Genomic DNA, 20,499 nt, shown 5'->3' on the forward strand with positions numbered 1-20,499 from the left:
TTCTCAGGCTCCCTACACGAAATAAGTTCTTCATCCCGATTACTTCTTTATCACGGCCGATAACTGCATAGCTTTAGACTCACAGTCGATAAGAAAGGAATTAAATATAACACGAATATATCGAATCATTTATTCACTGACTGCAATGATAACAATAATTTTCATTCATAATAAACAAAAAATAGTTTAAAGAAACTAAAAAACACGCTTTTTTGCTAATCGAACTAAAAAGTAGAAAATAAAAAATATATTAGTTTAAAAAAACTAAAAAGCACGCTTTTATTGCTAATCGAACTAAAAAGTAGAAAATAAATTTTAATCACAAAGAGACCTATAATGAAGTAATAGCAAATCGAACGATCAGTCGTAGTCAACTACCTCAGAACAGAATTATAACAAAAATTAAGATACAAATAGAGTAATTCAAATTAGAGTTAAAAGCGTGGGATGCTTGATATAGTAAATAATACAATCATTCTATTGGCAACTACCTATGTACAGAGGGTTATGAAAGTGAAGCAAAATGCATCCCACGCTTTTAACTCTAATTTGAATTACTCTATTTGTATCTTAATTTTTGTTATAATTCTGTTCTGAGGTAGTTGACTATGACTGATCGTTCGATTTGCTATTACTTCATTATAGATCTCAAAGATGGAATTCGTGAGGCTATCGAGGACATAGGGGAGCCACTTTGCAATTTGGTTATGGAAAATTTCATTAGAAGGATATTGCCCTGTAAGCATGGTCGTGGTGGTCACTTGCCTGATGTTATTTTCCACTATTAACGTCATATCTTCCTCTTTATAATGTAATAAACATCCGATCATTGATATTAAAAAATAGCATTTTTCTTTGAATATCAAAATAACGTCTCTTATTGGAAAACCCTTTATAATTTTTTCCATATGCACTATGTTATATATTATATATGTACGTCAGGTTTCATTCTGAATGGGTTAGGAATCTAGCTTGCTAATTTGATTATTAAATATTTTTACAGATGTGTTTGTGAATTGTATGCATTTTAATACTTAAAAATTTCATATTATTAAAGCTTCGATAATTTTTTTTCTTTTTAGGTGAGCTCTAATACTAATTAAAGTTCAGATGTCATTTGGTCTTTAACAGGTAATAGAAATAAGGAGATGTACTAGTTTTAGACCATTTATGGAATAATTATTAAAATAAATTGAGTAATTCATAATTCAAGTTGAAAGAGTAATTGTTTCTTTAATAATTTATGTTTCATATGTGCAGTCGAAAAAAAGTGGGTGGATGTACGATATTTAGAATTAGTTTTTAAAAATCCCTTTCAAATTTCAAAATTTTCTAAAAAAAACCTCAGATAATAGAAGTGTTTAGCTTAAAAAATCTGCATAAAAGTATTCCAAACTTGAACATATTTGGTATATATACCCAAATGGAGGGGCCTACAGTTTAAAGCCGACTCCGAACAGCAAATGGTTTTTTATAAAGAGCTTTTTTCATGGCAGAAATGCACTCGGAGGTTTGACCGCTATTAGAAGAAACTTGTTTATCATTTGGTGTTTCATGCCCGGAGATTCGAACCCGAGAGCTTATACCAATTCGGATACGGCGGTGGCATGGGGGATATCTTTAATAGAAATAAACTTGAATAACTTAGTCCAATTAGCATTACGGGAGCACTGCTAACCTGCCCCACAGCGGTTTTAGGAATGGTTACTGGACTCATTCCACTATATCTTGTAGCCAAAGTGACGACAATTAGTGCAGCTCTAAGGCTTCCTAATCTATTCCATCTCAAAAAAGAAAATCTTACAGGACATGTAAGGATTTTGGGTTCAATCCTGAACTCTCCGTGCCTAACGACAGTTCACGACAAGATGGAAAGGAAACTCGAATTCTCCAAGAAATTCAAAGTGGTCGTTAGTGACCGCTCAACGTGGAGAAACAATGAAGTATTTACTGATGGGTCCAAAATGGAAGACGGCAGTGCCGGTGCTGGAATTGTCAGACCACATTTCAAAAAAGCAATTGCAATGGGAAAAACCATTTCCATTTTCCAGGTGAAGGCCCTCGCCTTAGAGTTGTGTGCCGGAGAATCACTACGGAGAGGCAGGCGCCAATATTAATATTCTCTCGACAGTCAAGCAGCTCTTAAATCGCTGGATAGCTTCCCATTCCAATCAAGGTTGGTCTGGGAATGTTCTAAAATCCTCAACACCCTAGCATCAAGAAACTCTGATACCTTGATATGGGTTCCGGAACATGAAAAAGATAGATAGAATCCGTTTCCTGTAGACTCTGCACCTTCAGCATCTTCTATGCGACTGCCCAGCAGTGGCACGACGCATACTAAATTACCTGGGAAATGAGGCTATAGATCCAAATCTCCCGGTAGAAATATTAGCCAATAGCAGTTATAGGATTTATTAACAGCCTAAAACTGTTTAAGTAGGCTACATGGCTGCACAATAGATCTATTCAGGTCGCAGTGCACAAACAGCTAATCAACAATAATAATAGTCCAATTAAGCTAATAGGACTATCAATAAGTTCGTGCGGTTTTTTTTCGAAATTTGAAACTTTATTGACGTAAAATGGTTACAAATTTAATATTCAAAATATTGTCCATCGCTTACTACTACTTTTTCCCATCTTTCTGGCAATTCACGGATTCCCTTTGTGAAAAATTCGGTCGGTTTTGCCGCAATCCACGAATCGATCCATTTTTTGACTTCATCGTAATTACGGAAGTGCTGGTCAGCCAGGCCATGTTGCATCGATCGGAGGAGATAGTAATCGGATGGCGCAAGGTCTAGACTATACGGCGGGTGGGGTAGGACATCCCATTTGAGCGTTTCTAAGTATGTTTTGACCACTTGTGCAACATGTGGCCGAGCATTGTCATGTTGCAAAATAACTTTGTCGTGTCTATCGGCGTATTGCGGCCGTTTTTCTCGCAGTGCTCGGCTCAAACGCATCAATTGTCGTCGGTAGACATCCCCCGTAATCGTTTCATTCGGTTTCAGTAGCTCATAATACACAACACCCAGCTGGTCCCACCAGATACACAGCATAACCTTCAGGCCATGAATATTCTGCGCCGACGTCGATGTTGAAGCATGGCCAGGGTATCCATACGTTGCCCGACGTTTTGGATTGTCGTAATGGACCCACTTTTCATCGCCAGTCACAATTCGATGCAAAAAACCCTTTCTTTTGTGCCGTTGAAGCAGTTGTTCGCATGCCATAAAACGGCGTTCAACGTCTCTTGGCTTCAATTCATACGGCACCCAATGGCCTACCTTTCGGATCATTCCCATGGCTTTTAAACGTTTGGAAATGGTTGATTGATCAACTCCCAAAGTTTTTGCAACCTCTTCTTGCGTTTGAGCCGGATCTTGATCGAGCAATTCCTCCAATTCGGTATCCATGAACTTTGGCGGCGCACCCTCGCGTTCTTCGTCTTCCAAGCCAAAATCACCACTTTTAAAGCGTGCAAACCACTTCTGGCACGTTCGCTCAGATAGAGCATGCTCACCATAAACTTCCACCAAGATACGATGACTTTCGGCTGCTTTTTTCTTCATATTAAAATAATGAAGAAGAATTCCCCGCAAAAACACATTATTTGGCACGAAATTCGACATTTTCAAGTGTGGTAAAAATATTGTTGTTTACGCTTCAAATAAAAAACTTATACTGACGTTTGTGCCTTACGACAGTAGCTCTCCAATGAATGTTTGGAAATGTGGATCGATGGAATAATAATCAAGTTACGCCATCTGTTGTAAAACCGCACGAACTTATTGATAGTCCTATTAATTAGGCTTGCAAAATATCATGAAGAATATATGTATGTATTTTCTCACCCTTTGCATTTCTTATAAAACTAATTTATTCGTGCTATTTTAATTCTGTTGATACAATTTTTAAAAATTTTATAAGGAACTTTTAGACTTAAATCTGTCTGTCAGCTGAAGTGATTTGGAAAAAAAATATTTTTTAAAACTAATCTTAATTTTTATAAAAAGCGGTTTTTTGAGGTATTTTCAAGCCAATGTTGGCAGAAGTCTTAAAATGTACTAAAATTAATGCAATAGTACTGGAGGAAAAATAGAACCGATTTTTTATGAAGCGTGATACACTCGACTCTATATATAGGTACATATTGGAATACATTGTTCCACAGAGTGACTATGTCTTTAAATTGCGTCATGGCTTTATGATCACGAACCGCTTAACTTATTTAGAATTCTCAACCACATTATGGAGTGTTTTTTTAGTAGAGGTGTTAACTATGAAGGATGGTTTCAACCATTTTAAGATTTTTTTTAGCATATACTGTGAAGTGAGTTTTGGACTACATAACTCTCAATAGTTGTGGCCTATGCGGCCTTTAAATCCATGACGTTATCTGCCTGTATGATTATTCTAACATTTACAATACATTTTTGAGATAGTATCTCCAGAGCGTATTAGAAGAGCATTAGAGCTGGGAGGCGGACACCCGTACCCAAAAGGCATTACAGCGCAACTATTTCAACCTAAAATGATTGGAAGTGGTGAGCAGAGATTTCCAGGTCAATTAAACAAAAAAAAGGTTGTAGCATGATCAATATGAGATCGTGTGAACGTAGTGTTGGTTGAACTGCCTTTCTCAAAATTTTATTTCGACCACCATGTAGCGGAACTACCACAACATACTAACAAATTTCGGCTCCCACTAAGCAGCTGAATTTTTACTAACACCTTAAAATGTTACCATGCCAAAATAGCAACAACTTCATTTATATATCCTATTAACTTCCGCATTAATTCAATTTCCATTAACTATAAAAGTAAATACGTTTTGTTGGTTTTTGAAAATAACAAACGAATATTTAAGCCAAACATTTAATTCAAATTGCTACTTGGTGCTTCGATGCTTTGGTGCACTTGTTACATGCCACAACAGCACACTTAATCTACAAAAGTTTAGCATAAAGTTATTTGTAGTGTTTAGCTTAAGTTTGCAACCAACAGTAATGGCATCAACAAATCAAACTATCAAAGTCATTAGATGCCAGGTTTGTGTGTGAGATTGCTATGGATGTGGTAGTATAATGTAGAGTCTGAAAAAGTTGGTCCTTGCCAGTCACAATGTGAAGGAAAAAGTTTGGATAGAGGGAAAGTGTAAATTGAAGGAGTTTGTGCAAAGTGAGTACGCAGTTACATACATATGTATATGTGTATATTTGGAACGAAGTTTTATTGAGTTTATCTCTATGAGTGCATGGATCCTGATCGTGAAAGTATTCAATTATGCTTTCGAAATTTTTGGTTGGTTGAAGTGGCTGTTGAAAAATTGCCAAAAATATATGCGCATATATATATATACAACTATATATCTTTGCGATATTACATGGATCCATGGAAATATTTACTCCAATTAAAACCAGTTTACGGTGTCAATGGAATTTAGTACTTGACCCTATAATAAAAATTCCATCACATCGGCCGGGACACTCTTAGATTATAAGTCTGATTATTTCTGGCTTTTCTTAGTCATATGGTGTTACTCTATTGTAGGAGCATGTGGCCTTTAGTCAAGGTTGTGTAGTGTGTAGTTCGACCCTAGGACATGTATTCTATTCCGGATGTATAGACCTTGCTTATCTGCATAAACGACAGACCGCCGGCTACAAATACAAGTTATTACGCACACCTCAAACTACTTAAAAGCAAACTCTTGACACAGACGCGCAAGCTACATATCTATAAGACCCTTATAAGACGAATAGCAACATATGGATGTGAAACATGAGATCTGACAATTAATATAATATAAAAAACTATCTCTTATGTTTTGAGCGGAAAATTCTGAGGAGAATTTTAGGTTCTGTACGAGTGCTTGATGGGTCTTAGAGAATGAAACATAACCAAGAGATCGAAGAACTTATAAATGGACAAAACATAGTGCGCTTCATGTAAGCCCAACGTCTTAGTTGGCCAGGACACGTACTTCGAACGCATGGCAACAGGATTGCAAAGAAAACTTTTAATTTACGCATTTTTGGCAGCGCTGGTAGAACAAACTGCCACAGAAGTAGGCCTAAAAATAGACATTGCCAAAACAAGGGTGATGCCTGTAAACACTAACTACACGCAAAAATTGCTAACTAAGCACGAAGACGTGGACTCCTTTTGCTATTTGGGGAGTATTATATCTGCTAATGCCATGCAATGAGCCGAGCATAATAGTATTTGCTCACCATGATGAGTATGGTGATGAGATCTTGTAATATTTTCATGTCTCCTATCTTTAAGAAATCATTAGAAGACTTACTTAGCCTCAGTCAGCCCGTCAAATGTGGTATGGAAGTAGCCTTGTCTGCACAGCTTGTTACCTTGCACATTACAGTGCCTTGGCACGCATACCGTACCGGATGAAAAGCTATTTGCTTTGTCTTCACTTTCAGTTGCTGGGAGTCAATATAAAATACGAGTTTCAAATAAAATGTACTCTGTTTTTTTTAGTTGAAAATTAAATAGGTTTAATAGCTGGTGCCCTTGGCTTCGTTTGTGTATACAATAAAGCACATTTAAAACTTACCTTATTAATACATCTTCTCGAAGTCAATTTAGGTCGGCCTTTATTTCCACCGCCTTGTGGATTCTATTGAAAAGTTAACTGAGCTATTTCGTCCTGATATTTTGGAAGTGTGTGCCCGATCCATTTTTACTCTGTGCGCATAATTTTCCTTTCAATTCGTTTTTGTTTAGTTGATTAGAATGGTTCGTGGCCGCAAACTGCCGATAATAGGAGACAAACGTCGATTTACAAATGACTGCAGTTTTCTTGCAGATTCTTGCTTTAAGTGCCAAGTTTCGCTCACATAGCAAAGATTATATACAAGCAGCATGAATCCTTATTTTTGTTACTCCCTTAATCGCTTTGTTAGACTACACTCGAGACTCGAGACAGCCCGACGCTGTACCACCGTCGGGGTCATGATGCTTCCGAGATGCTGAAAATCACTTACACCCTCCACTATTTATCGAATTATTTCGAGCTGTGTGTATTGCTTACTTTTATTCGCATTATTTGGTGTTCAAAGCAATAAGCTTTTAAATAAAGTAGAAATATTAAAATCGCTCTAACGGTTTTTAAGCAATGCTCTGTTGTCCACCATATAAAAAGACATATAGACAAAATCTAACTTTGTTTTATAACCTGTAAATATTTTACTTGCATGTGAAACATATATTTTATAAAGCAATGCTGCACCCAGTTTTTCATTTTCTCATCAGTTTAATTTTTTAGTGAACTTTATAGTACTATTTCAAAGCGGAAACGAAAACAGAGGTATCCATTGCGTATACTTTATTTCATAAAAGGAGGGCTCAGCTATTTTATTTTACGTTGATGTATGTATTAGGTAAGGTGAGGTTATAGTGGTTGGCCGAAGCCACGCAGAGGCCATTTCGGTCCATAGCGATACCACATTACAGCCCTATTTAGCGAAAATATGCATCACTCAAGATGCGCGTACTGTTCGCGAATTTTAGGAGTCGCTCGAGCTCCAGTTCAGGAACAGATTCTAGCCTTTCAAAGCACTCAGGTAGCATAGTCTAGTTTTCGAGAGAGCCGGACAATAGCATAGAAGTGCTTCTTTTGTACCCGGCTCATTACATTTCCTGCAAACGCCGTTTAAAAAATGTGGAACGCTTCACGATTTTGCGTGTCATATTTGTATGTAGTAATTATTAACTATACATATGCTTTTAACATATATTATTTTCAAAATAATTCATTGGCTAAATTCAAAAATATTTAAGCATACATTCTTCAAAGGGCATTATTACCTGGCGAAAAGTAAACAAATTTTGTAGCAATAAACAAAAAACTATATAATAGTTTTATATCGCAAAGAAGGGAGAAGGAGTTCCAGGTACCTTTAAACTAAAAATGTTGGACAAGTGCTCTAAAAAATATTTGGTTTGGCAAGTCATCTGCCAGTGTGGTATGAAAAGCAAAACGTTCATTACCGCGTGCACTATAGATCAAGACATTTATATGAGGGAGTGTTTGTAAAAACGTTTGCTGCCATTCATAAAACAACACACAGACTCAGTTCTGTTCTGGCCCGATACAGCATCGTGTCATTATTAGCCGTCTTGCCATGAATTGGAATGAAAATCACGCGGTAAATTTTGTTCAACAAGACCACAACCCACCAAATTGTCCGTAATTGTGACCCATTGAAAAATATTGGGCAATTGTTTAAAGAAGATTGCCAAAAGCAAACAGTTTGAAATGAATTGGTGGAGAGCGTCAAGTACCAATACAAAAACTTTGTCAATCGCCTAATGAAAGAAGTCAAATCTAAATTGCGCCCAAGAAACAAATAAAACAAAAATTGTCTTTATAGCTTATACAAATTTTATGCTATAATGATTTTCACCCGACCACTATTTTTCGTGCCCATTCTTTATATGCATAAGTCTATAAACTCTGGATAAATGCTGGATAGCTTACTCTGTCACCCTGTGTTATATGTATGCAAGCATAGAGATGATGTGAAATCAGTAGGCTTTTCATCTCATTATTTAACTACTTAACGCCGAAGTTCGTGCGCTAACATTCTTTCTACCTTACATTCTCTCTACCATAATTATGATAAATTTTTACGCAATAGCCGTCGTAATTCTATAAACATAAAAATGGCCATTTTCTTTTTGTTTCAAATTCATTTGTATTTATCTCCTCAAATAATTCATTAAAATACTCTCGAAAAGCAACAAAATGTTATTCAGGAATTTCCGCACTGCTTTGCTAATTTGAAAGCGATAATTGTGGCTTAACTCAACTAAGTTGAAAATATGAGGTAATTAACCTTTCACATAACCCCTTTATGCGCAATTTAGGTGGATGCTAATAGGTAAAACAAAACACAAAAAAAAAAAACAAAAAAACAATTTTCGAATTAGCGTATTAACCAGCGTTCAATGGGACATTTCAGGCTGACTAGAAAAGGGTATGGAACAATTTATTTAATTCGTAACTCGCCTACTACGATTTTAAGTTGGTTGATGGCAAGCTCGTGCAGCTCCAAAATTAGTCTGTGAGTGCCTATTTATCTAGCGAAAAACTTGAGGTGGTTGAAGAAAACAATGGTTTTTATAGTTAATGTTGGCTATTGATACCATAAGTTTCTGAAATTGGATATATACAATGTTATTCTACTATGAAATGCCAGTAGTTAAATATTGATTCATTACAACAAACATTAAAACACAGGGAAAAAAATTTTATTTCAAAACGACATTTAAGAATTTCTTTACTTTTTAATCTGGATTTTGCAATCCTCGACTGAAAGGCAAAAGACAGATTTCATGGGTGCCAATAAATAGCAATAAATTTGAAGTTCAATATTTCGAATAATCTTCAGAAGCTGCAAAACTTACTTTAAAGTAATTATCACATTGCTTCCAAGCTCTCTAAAGTTTTAATGACAGCCAAGTTCAACCAACAAAAACTATCTGCATCGTGAGACTGCATCTAATTCGTAGAACACACAGCAAAGTAGGCCAACTTGAAAATATCAATTTTCTTGCTTTAGCGGCAGCAAATACAAAGAAATTTAAGATATAAATTTAATATATAAAAATTTAATATATAAGGACATTTAATATATATCAAAATTGCTGAAGAGCTCAAAACTCTAGGTCACATTTGGAGCGCCCATAACGTTTCTGAATCAAGTTATCAATTACCTTCAATTAATCTCTTAGAATTTAACAGATTTCTTAAATTTTTCTTCCGATATCCTTACCAATCTAAGGGGAAAGCACGGGTCGTATAAGTAATTATCATATATATTAATTAATTTCATTTCATTTATTTTGAGTTTTGAAATATTTATTTCAAAAAAAAGCTGAAAACGATTACTGTATGCGTAAATATTTTTTCATCTTACATAGTCTATTTTTATTTCTTGCTGTGTGTGTAAAAAACAAATTTGTGGGTAGACGATATAATACATATATTACATTTTATATTGGGTCAACAGGACGTATGAGTAATACAAAATGCTCAAGTGGCGGTGAGAAAGGTAGTATATTTAGGGAATTTTTATCAGCGAAACAATTAAATAAAAAAATCTGAAAAATTCCGTTTATTGTACATTATATAAATAATTTTTTTGTTCTTTCTTATTTTTCAAAGTAATCTAAAAGGAACGTCGGCTGCACAGCCTTTCTTCGCCGAGGCCTGTAAGATTTAAAGTAGAGCGAACAAAAACCTCTTTCAATTATGCATTAGAGGAAGAAGTTTGTGATGCATCGATTTTTGAAACAAACCCATGCCTCAAAAAAAATTTCAAAATTAAAAAATTGAATCCATCTGAAAATTGTGTATAAAAAAGTATGTGCAATATTTCGGAAAATAATATTAATATAATAAAATATAATTTTGAATAAGTCAAAATAAATAATACAATAAATTTAAAGTCAATCAAGATATATTCGAGTTATGAATCCGACCGCCTTGAAAAATGCTGTTTCGGGAAAAACTAGTTTAAAATTTTCTGTACGGTACACATCGGACTGAGACAAGCTGCATCCAAAATAGTATTGTTTAGAAATTGTGTGCTCACCTTAATACTTTGAATATGCCATTTATTATTTTAGTGTTATTAACGCATCGTTTAAGAAAGAAATAATAATTTTTTTGAAATATCTACTATGGCTTAACCTCTAATAATAAACTTATTCTTTCTTTTTCAAAAGACTTTGGAGCACTTATTTCGTCGTTTTTAACTGTACCAGATTTTAGTCAGGTCATATATAATTTTTACTAAGTCAGTGAATAGCTATTAGTTTAAACATCCTACCAAAATCAAGCAAATGGACAAAACAAAACTCCATCTCATTTTTTTAATTATATATTTCCGGAGATGACAAAACTAAATTATTTCCCAAAAATTTTCAATGAATTTTGTTTTGGAAAAAAACATTTTTTTTAGGTATAACAGAAATGTTTTTTTAAGCATATTTTTTTTAATTTCTGTTTTTGAATTAAGTATATAGCGGCCGCCGTAGCCGAATGGGTTGGTGGAATTCGGAATTCACAGAGGGAACGTTGGTTCGAATCTCGGTGAAAACACCAAAATTAAGAAAAACATTTTTCTAATAGCGATCGCCTCTCGGCAGGCAATGGCAACCCTCCGAGTGTATTTCTGCTATGAAAAAGCTCCTCATAAAAATATCTGCCGTTCGCAGTCGGCTTGAAACTGTGGGTCATCAAGACGCACACCACAAATAGGAGGAGGAGCTCGGCCAAACACCCAAAAATGGTGTACGCGCCGATTATATGTATATATATATATTTTGCTCTACTCTTTTTTGTTTTTGCAAAACTAAAATTTGTTTTTTAAGTCTACTTGAGTTACACTGTTTTTGTAAGTTATTTCAAGTAAATTTTTATTTATTATTTCATTTTATTGTAAAATTTTTAAATTTTTCCCGAAAAATATTTTCCAAAACTAAAATTTGGTGTCTATATTTCAGTTGAAATTGTTTTTTAAGTATATTTTATTCTACTTTTTTTTTATTTTAAGTATATTTCTTATTTTAAAATATTACATTTTTTTTTTTTAAATATTTCCAAAATGAAATTTTTTTTTCAAGGTTTATTTTATTCGAAAATTTATTCATTTGTTGTAAGTACTTGTACTTGTACTTTATTCTACATTTTTTGGTTTGTTTTTAAGTATTCATTTTTATTCCAAAATTTTTTATTCTAAAATTTTAAAATTTTTCCAAAAAAAGCTTTCCAAAACAAAAATGCGTTTTTAGGTATATTTTAATTTGCATGGTTTTTTAAAGAATATTTTATTCTACATTTGATTTTTGTTTTAGGTAAAAATTTTTGTTCTAAAACCTGTTTATTCTAAAACTTGTTTTTTGTTTTAAGTAGGTATATTTTTTATGCTAAATATTTCAAATTTTTTTCACAAAAAAATTACCCAATATAAATTGTTTTTTAAGTTTATTTTAGCTGCATTGCTTTTTTAAGAATATTTTTTTTTTAATTTCTTTTTTTGTTTTAAGTAGGGGAAAATGGGGAGTTGTGAGACACAGGGAGTTGTGAGACATTGTGACCGTTCGGCATTATTCATTTGTTTACATTCGATTTTAAGTGACAACAAGTGTTCTCGATGCGATCTCACTTTTCAGCTAGCATTGGTCATATTTACACGCATTCGACGCGTCTCTCCAGTTACTGTGTTTTGGAATGTCTCGGTAAGTTTTTTTCATCATTTGTTTTGCGATACATTCGATCAGTTGTTATAGCAAATTGCAAATGTCAATATATACAAATTATTAATTGTCCTATTAGCTTTGAATTTACACATTCACTTGGGCATGAACGTTCGATGTGTTTATGACTACGCGGCCATTTATAAAAAAAACGATTTGGGGAGTTGTAAGACAACAAATATGGGGAGTTGTGAGACACCGTTTTTTTCGACGTTTTAACGCATCTTTCATAAGTACCTCGCAATATTCATGCATTGTTTGTATATATATCATCTGCAAAGGTGCAATGCCGAAAAAGTTAAGTAGAAACAACTCCATTCATTGCAATGTATGCGATCGAGCTGTGCACCTAAAGTGTGCCAATTTACGAACTGGGTATTATACATGTTCTCACTGCGAATCATCAGATTGATGTCATTGCATTTTTTATACACTTTTTTATAACAATTGTCTTTTCTTTTTTATTTTTCATCTTAATAAAGAACTAACAACTAAAATAAGTAATTTTTATTGATTTAAACCATGGTGTCTCACAACTCCCCACATTTTTGTATTTTGTATTACATTTTATATTATTATATACCATTTTAATTTTAAGGAAAATTGTAGTTTTGTTAAATAGGCCATACCAGTAGCTTCCAGTATTCATTGACTAAAGATTCCATCATTGACATATGCAGAATATTAAGATTTTGAGTAATACGGGTCCAAAAACAAAACCCGTCTCACAACTCCCCATTCTCCCTTATAGTTTTATTTGTAAAATTAATTTTAATTAAACATGTGGATGCAAATGTTAAATAAAAAGCCGAAGAAACTCTATATCAAAATTATGAAGATCGAATAAATCTAAAAATGATTTATTTTATTCAAAATTTTCTCAGTTATCTTCTTATTATACTCAAGCCCTCAAGTAAACCAATATTCAGGACATTTACGACAATGTTCGAAATAATTGGATTACTTGACAGGAAACCACTTTTTAGCAGTATAGAATTGCTCAGTAGTCTAAAGCGAGCAAATAAAAAAAATGTAAATAAAAAAACTACAATGTTTTGCTTGTAAAAAACCTGTGTAATATTATATATTAAAAAAATCTATCAGTTATGAGTTTCTAGAAAATCGCTTTCGACGTTTTTGGTACGGCAGACAGTGGACTGAAAAGCAATTGGACGCAAAATTTCGCATATATTGCAGATTTAAAAGTATCTATTTATGGTCCATCAGAAATGCTTTTTATATACTTTTTTTTGGTTCCACGAAAGTATTTAATCAAAGTATTTGGTTGCATAATTAGATTAGTAGCAAAGAAATACTCAAAATAATTAATTCGATTTTTGCGACTGTTGTCGTGCAAGAACGAAACCAACTTGAATTTTTTCCAATGCACTACACCAAAAAATATAAAGAAGAAAAAACTACTTATGACTTTGAAGCTTGAGCGCACATAAAAACTTATTGTGACATTCATTCTGCTTAGCTGCATTTTTATTTGAAGTCAAAATTCATTTCATTGCACTTTGCCCTGGAATATCCCGAAAGTAAAGGAAGCAAAATAAATTTATAACATTAAAAACACTAAATATTTCCCGCTGAAAGCACAGAGACAGTAATTTAAATAATGCGCAAAAGTCTGTAAATAATAACGTTTGTGAGCTAATTACATTTTAGCCAAACAAACACTCACATGCACATACCAGTGGATTGTAGAGCCAGCTAAGCGAAAATTATGCATTCATGTGGTGAGCCAGTGTATAATTAAAAAAAGCTCAATTCATAAAACCAAAGGAAAATTGCAAAAAAGGACAAACAAAACGTACGCCAACTGGAAAGTAAGGCCGGTTAAGCCGCCAAAGTTCGCACTTATCAGCCACCACCTTTTTTAGGCATTTTTTTAATCGCCTTAAAATAGACTACATATCTTAACAACGCGTATGCCTGCAAAGCAACGTGAGTTTGTCCGAGGGGTTGGCTTTTCTTTTACACAATTTGATTTACTTTGCTTAAAACAAAAAAGGAAGCCAACAAATTCACTTCATGCGGGAGAGATTTAAATACAAATTTCTGCGCCTGTTTACAAGCTACTTAACGGGAGCTTACGGATATTAGCGAAAGTTAAGTATTTGGATTTATTACAAGAAAGAAAAGTATTTCAAAAGATTAAATAAAAAAATGCTTAAAATCAAGGGCAATAAAGGGGCACATAAAAGCGAAAATGGAAAAACTGTAGGGCAATAAAAGTATTTTGCTCAGCAATGAATTTCAAGTGTGAGATAAAAAGTACTTAATGAATGCGTAGGCACATAAATGGGAAATTGTTGCTGTGACGTGACTTTTTTACTGTCAATGTATTTTTTGCTTGCTTGTTTTTCATTATTTTTCTATAATAGGATGTTGAAAGCGGTGTGACTTTTGTATTGGCAATCACCAGCGTACAGAAAATCTTAAAAATCAGAACTTAAAGTGCTTTTGCCGACATTCTTGCATAATAATCACATATTTTTCGTTTCTGCTTTTGTTTTAGGTTTTTTGGTAAGAAAACACACTGATATACAATGCAAAGATAGCAGTTCCTGTTATTTCGTAAGATGATCTGCTGAGCCACTTTTTCTTCTATCAAGGGGCTGAAGAGATCATCTTACCTCTTTTTGTACAATCTACAAGTACCTCCTTGAAGATAGCAATACAGAGAAGCTCTGAAACAGCAAGCCACGACAAGCATCATGAACATTGTAGCGGTTATGGCGGCATCCCAGTCTCTTTGTCGCGTAAGAGTTAGCTAGGATATGAAAGCGAACTGCTCTCGTTGGGCGCTACCTAAAATACAGCTACACTCTGCATATTGCTTCAGAAAGTACACTCCTTGAATTTAGCTTCAAATGCGCGAGTCCCGTATTCTTTTTGCAAGTGCCGGCTTAGGTTGTTTATCAATGAATTTGGAATTCATTTTCGCAAAGGGTGGATAAAACAAGCGGAAACTGACGGAAATAGCCTAGTAATTTGTCTAAAAATGCACTTTAATTAAACCAATAAAGTCTTAAATTGAGTTATCGACCTTTGCATTTCACAGATGTCAATCTTCTGATTTTGCTTGTGCTATTGGAAAGAGGGAGAGAAATTTGCGCCGAAGTCCACAATTTTACTTGTGTACATCCTAAGCTTAAAGAGGTTAACTCCCATCTCTGCGTAGATGCTCCCATTTTTCCGAGTACTCGAACACTTGTTGTTCATATATTGAGCTTTTTCGAGTTACTTGAGCACTTTCTTTAAGTTTTACAAATTATTTATGCATAGTGTTAAGTCGATAGGAAACTAAAGAAATACTGACTAAAAAAATTAACAATTCGTTTCGAGTTTCGAGCGAATATCGAGCTACCCGCATTACTCGATACCCGGGTATCTGGTGCTCTAGGATGTGTTTCCGTACACCCGATTGGATTATCATTGCGCTGATTTATTGCGCGCATAGCCCCGAAAATTATTGAGCTTGCTAGGTCCCGCAGCGTGCCACTGGGGACGTGGTGATTCGGAAAATTGTAATTTGCCTTGCGATAAACAATTAAGTTTGTGGATAATGTCCTTCAAGACGCGTTTCGTATTCTCAATGGACTCAAATCTTGATTCTTTTAATGAGGATTTAAACTTTTTTATTAGTTTTTTTTTTTAGTTCAGTTAATACACAAAGGTTCTTAATGACTTAGACAGGAATCGCATGAATCTTCCAGAACGGGTGAAGAACACTTTTCTTGACCTTTTTTAAGCTTTATTTTTCTAATAACTAACTAATAATAATTTCCTACAACTAAATATATTTATATATATTGGGTTGGGGGAAAAGAAATGTCGTATTTTGACAATTGAGCGCCATATTTAAAAATATCTTGCGTTGTACTTATTGCATCGGGTCACACTAAACGGTGATTTGAAGACGACAATCTGTACTACAAGTGTCTCTCTGACAGTGTTGTGATCGTACGTTTCAGTCTTAAGTTATAGCGCGTCAAAGATGGAGTCCACCAAGCAAGAAATTCGTCATATTTTACGTTTTTACCACCTTAGAGGTAAAAATGCAACGAGGGCGGCGGAAAAAATTTGTGAAGTTTATGGGCCTGATACTGTAACGGTTCGCACAGCACAGCGTTGGTTCGATCGATTTCGTTCTGGTGTAGTAGATGTCGAAGATGCACCCCGAACTGGTAGGCCAATCGTCGTAGAGACTGATAAAATCGTTGAAATTAACCAAAGAGACTGGCATGTGAGTATTCGCTTGATTAGTCAGGAACTCGGTGTAGACCACAAAACTATTTGGAACCATTTGCAGAAGATTGGATTCCAAAAAAAGCTGGATGTTTGTGTGCCACACGTGTTGACGTGAAAAATCTCTTGGACCGAATCAACGCTTGCGATTCTCCGCTAAAATGGAACGAACTTGACTCATTTTTGAAGCGGATGGTGACTGGCGATTAAAAGTGGATCACGTACGACAACGCCAAGCGAAAAAGATCGTGGCCGAGAAGCGGCGAGCCGACCCAAACCATCACCATGCCCGGATTGACTGCAAAGAAGGTTTTTTATAAAGGGGGGATAATGAAGTTGCCACAAGTTTGCGAACAAAACGGGGCATATTTGACTTGAATCGGGTAATTCTAAGTACGTTAAATAAAGCGTCAAATTTCAATCACAAATACGACATTTCTTTTTCCCCAACCCAATATAAAATTAGTTCCTGGTATTTGATTAGATTAGAATAATAATAGCCACCTCCATGTCAACGACATGTCAAGGCAAAAGGAGGTAATATCGATCAAAAGTAAATTGATTCTTAATTTTGTATTATTTTTACACAGTTTTTACTTTGAGTTGAATAAAAGTAATTTTTCTAACTAAATTTATGGCCTTCTTCGTTGGTTACACTTCGACTGCCGGACCCTGTAGATACAAAAATTCCACTACATTATATATATTTTTTTATTGTGTGCACTTCATTTACATGTGCACTTATTTTTGTTTTTATGAACTATTATTCAAATTTGGAATTAATTTTGTTCATTGGCCTAACAAACTTAGTTGACTTTCGCTTGGGCAATTAATTTCAAATTTGTTCAAAAAAAAAACCATAATAAAATAGATAAATAATATATTTAACTCGAAATTTATTGGCACAATTAACTAAATTTAATTTTTTATTTTTTATTAATTAACTGCAAAAGGTAAATCACCAACAACAAGGAACTACTTACCGCAAAATTTATCATGAGTAATTTGCAGCAAGGAATGGATGCCTGCACTTTTAAAATTCCACAGTAATAAGCGCACGCATTTTAAAGCATGTTTTATAAATAGTTGTTATTGCATTCGAATAGAATAGTTGCATTTGCGTGTGCTGCCCGTATGGCATATGTATATTAAAAACCTGCTGCTGACGCTTGTCAAAGAGAACGAAAGGGAAAACCTGAAGCTGGCTATATGACTAAATCTAAACAAAGCGCATTCTTCTCTCTAAAGTTCGCTTAAAAGTATGCAACAACTGAAGAGTCAACATCAGCGTGCGAGACTACCACAAAGTTAGCCTTTTTGTGATTTTTTTGCTGTACTTTGGATATGAGTAATGAAAATCATGAAATGGTGAAACCTAAATAAATGTGAAGGTTATACGCATACAGGCGTGGCATAAGCAGCAGTGTTAAGACTTGTTTGATAGAAAGTGAAAAGCATTGGAGGTTAGTGTGCCGCCTTTTATGCAACGTATTTTGCCCTTTTGCTTTGTTTGCTTTTCTGCACAATTTAGCTGTAAAAAATGCACTACATTTCTATGTACTCGTATATGCAAAGGAGGCACAAGCAACGCCTGAATTTGTGCTTACAGACATTGAAAGGTGTATAACTATATAGAGAATTATACTATAGAACTGTACAGATATGCTCATAACTGTATATACATATATAAGTACAAAAGTGGAAGTAAACATATGCTAGGGCGATCGTCGTTATATTACCCTTCGGCAATTACCTAAGAAAGCTTAATAAATGCTGACAAAACATATTATTATATTATCATACATTTATTTATACCTTTTTTATTCATAAATTTACATATATTTATATTTTTTTTTTTCACAAATTTTACAATCTACCTTTATTCTCCCGGTTGACTATATTATAGTGGACGTATGACACATTAGGCAACCGAAATCTCCTACAGCCCATTAACTAGGTAGAAAGTGCTCTTGTACCTCAAAATTTAAACTCATTTATCTCGAAACGACTTTTATCGGCATGGTGTTGTCACAGAAAAAAAAAACGATTCGACCGGATCGTCTGTAATTTTAATATGTTGTTCACAACAACAATGGCCATCGCCCGTACTAGAATCATATTATTATTTCAATTATTTCGTATGTTTTTGATTCAAAACTGAAAAAGAAATCCGATTTTTAGGGTATCAAATTCAAAATCGCGCCATTTTTTTTATTCTAGTACGAAAAATAGCTACAGTCACCCTGATTAATAACTTTTTCCGTTTTTCTGTTTCGGATAAATAGAAGAGCAAAAATGGACAACACCGTCCAGATCCAATTTTTCGGGAGGGTTAACTTCAGCGCCATTTTTAGAATTATTAAAATTAAAAATTTGTTTTTGTAATTTTTGTTTGTAAAAGAAGTTAAATAAAAAGCCTATGAAATTTAAATATAGTTTTTCATTTTTTTATTATAAAATATTTCTGAAAATACCCTACAGTTTGGAGCTCTAGACCACCGGGACCCCTTAAGAGACTTCTATTCTACTATTTCATGGCAAATATTTTTCTAAAAATTTTAAGCTGCTATATCTTTCTATAGGGTTTTCCAAACAGAGGCGTTATTTTGATATTCAAAGAAAAATCCTATTTTTTAAAGAGGAAGATATGCGGTTAATAGTGGAAAATAACATCAGGCGAATGACCACCTCGACCACGCTCCTTTTCATGAAATTTTCCATAACCGAATTGCAAAGTGGCTCCCCTATGTCCTCGATAGCTTCACGAATTCCATCTTTGAGGTCTTGAATCGACACTGGGTTTTTGGCGTAGACCTTCCCTTTCACGTGGCCCCAAAGCAAAAGTCACAAGGTGTTAAATCAGAAGATCTTGGTGGCCAATGGTGATCACCTCTTCGAGAAATAACACGGTCCAGAAACTTTTCCTGTAAAAGATCACTGGTATCCAATTCCGGCCATAAAAATCGTTAATCATCTCTCGATAGCGCAATCCAATCACCTGTAACACCTGTTATTGGAAAACCCTTTATTACGATGGAAATTCAACTTGAATGAAATATGTGTGATAAAAATGACAGCCAAGAAGGATGTGCTGCTAAATTACAAGGTGGCACAAAATTAATCATCCTATCGAAAGATTCATAATTTGTACAAATGATGTCGTACGCCAACCATATTTGGCACTTGTAAACTAGGCAGCTGGCACTATACAAGCAAACCAGCAATGGATTACGCAAAGGTTGAAATAAAGACTTCCACTGCCCAACACCATTTTTTTATTTAGCAAAAAAAGTTATATAGTAAAAAAAATTATTTTAATAATTTTTAATAAATGTTTCTCGATTTTTTATATAATATAGAATTGCTAAAGAAATTATGTCTATAAAACGAAAGAAGCACAAAGTTCTTATGCCGATTTACCATGAAAATAGAGAAAAGTGCTTGGAAAATTATTTTTAATGGTTTTTTTTTGATAAACGCAGTGACGCATACTACACAAATCTTTACCGCACGAAATCCATGGCGGCTTCCTTCAATACGTTACTATTTTTAAATTCCATTTTAATTTCACTAGTTTTTCCGGCAATGAAGATAATACATTTTTTTCGATTCAACTTACAATAGATTTACCGTTTTAAATAAAACTCGTATCATAATACTACATAGTAGACTAACTTCTGGTAAAGGGTTGATCACCTTATTTGAAGGTGATCCTGCTTTTGTGAACTTTGTCATATGCCTTCTTGTCGTTGGCATAGAAAGTCTGCTCATCCTACATTGTACGTGCTACACTTGCCTTTTGTATACTTGTTTCGGTAAGCACATCGCCCGTTAGAATGCTTATTCGTATATGATGTTTGCACACTGCCCTGCTTTGTCATTTACGGCTTTCGCTTTCTAAATATCATATAAACATCCGTTGCTTACATTTGCTTATGTGTGAAAGAT

Source organism: Anastrepha ludens, chromosome 5 (genome assembly GCF_028408465.1).
Source record: "Anastrepha ludens isolate Willacy chromosome 5, idAnaLude1.1, whole genome shotgun sequence".
NCBI lineage: Eukaryota > Metazoa > Arthropoda > Insecta > Diptera > Tephritidae > Anastrepha > Anastrepha ludens.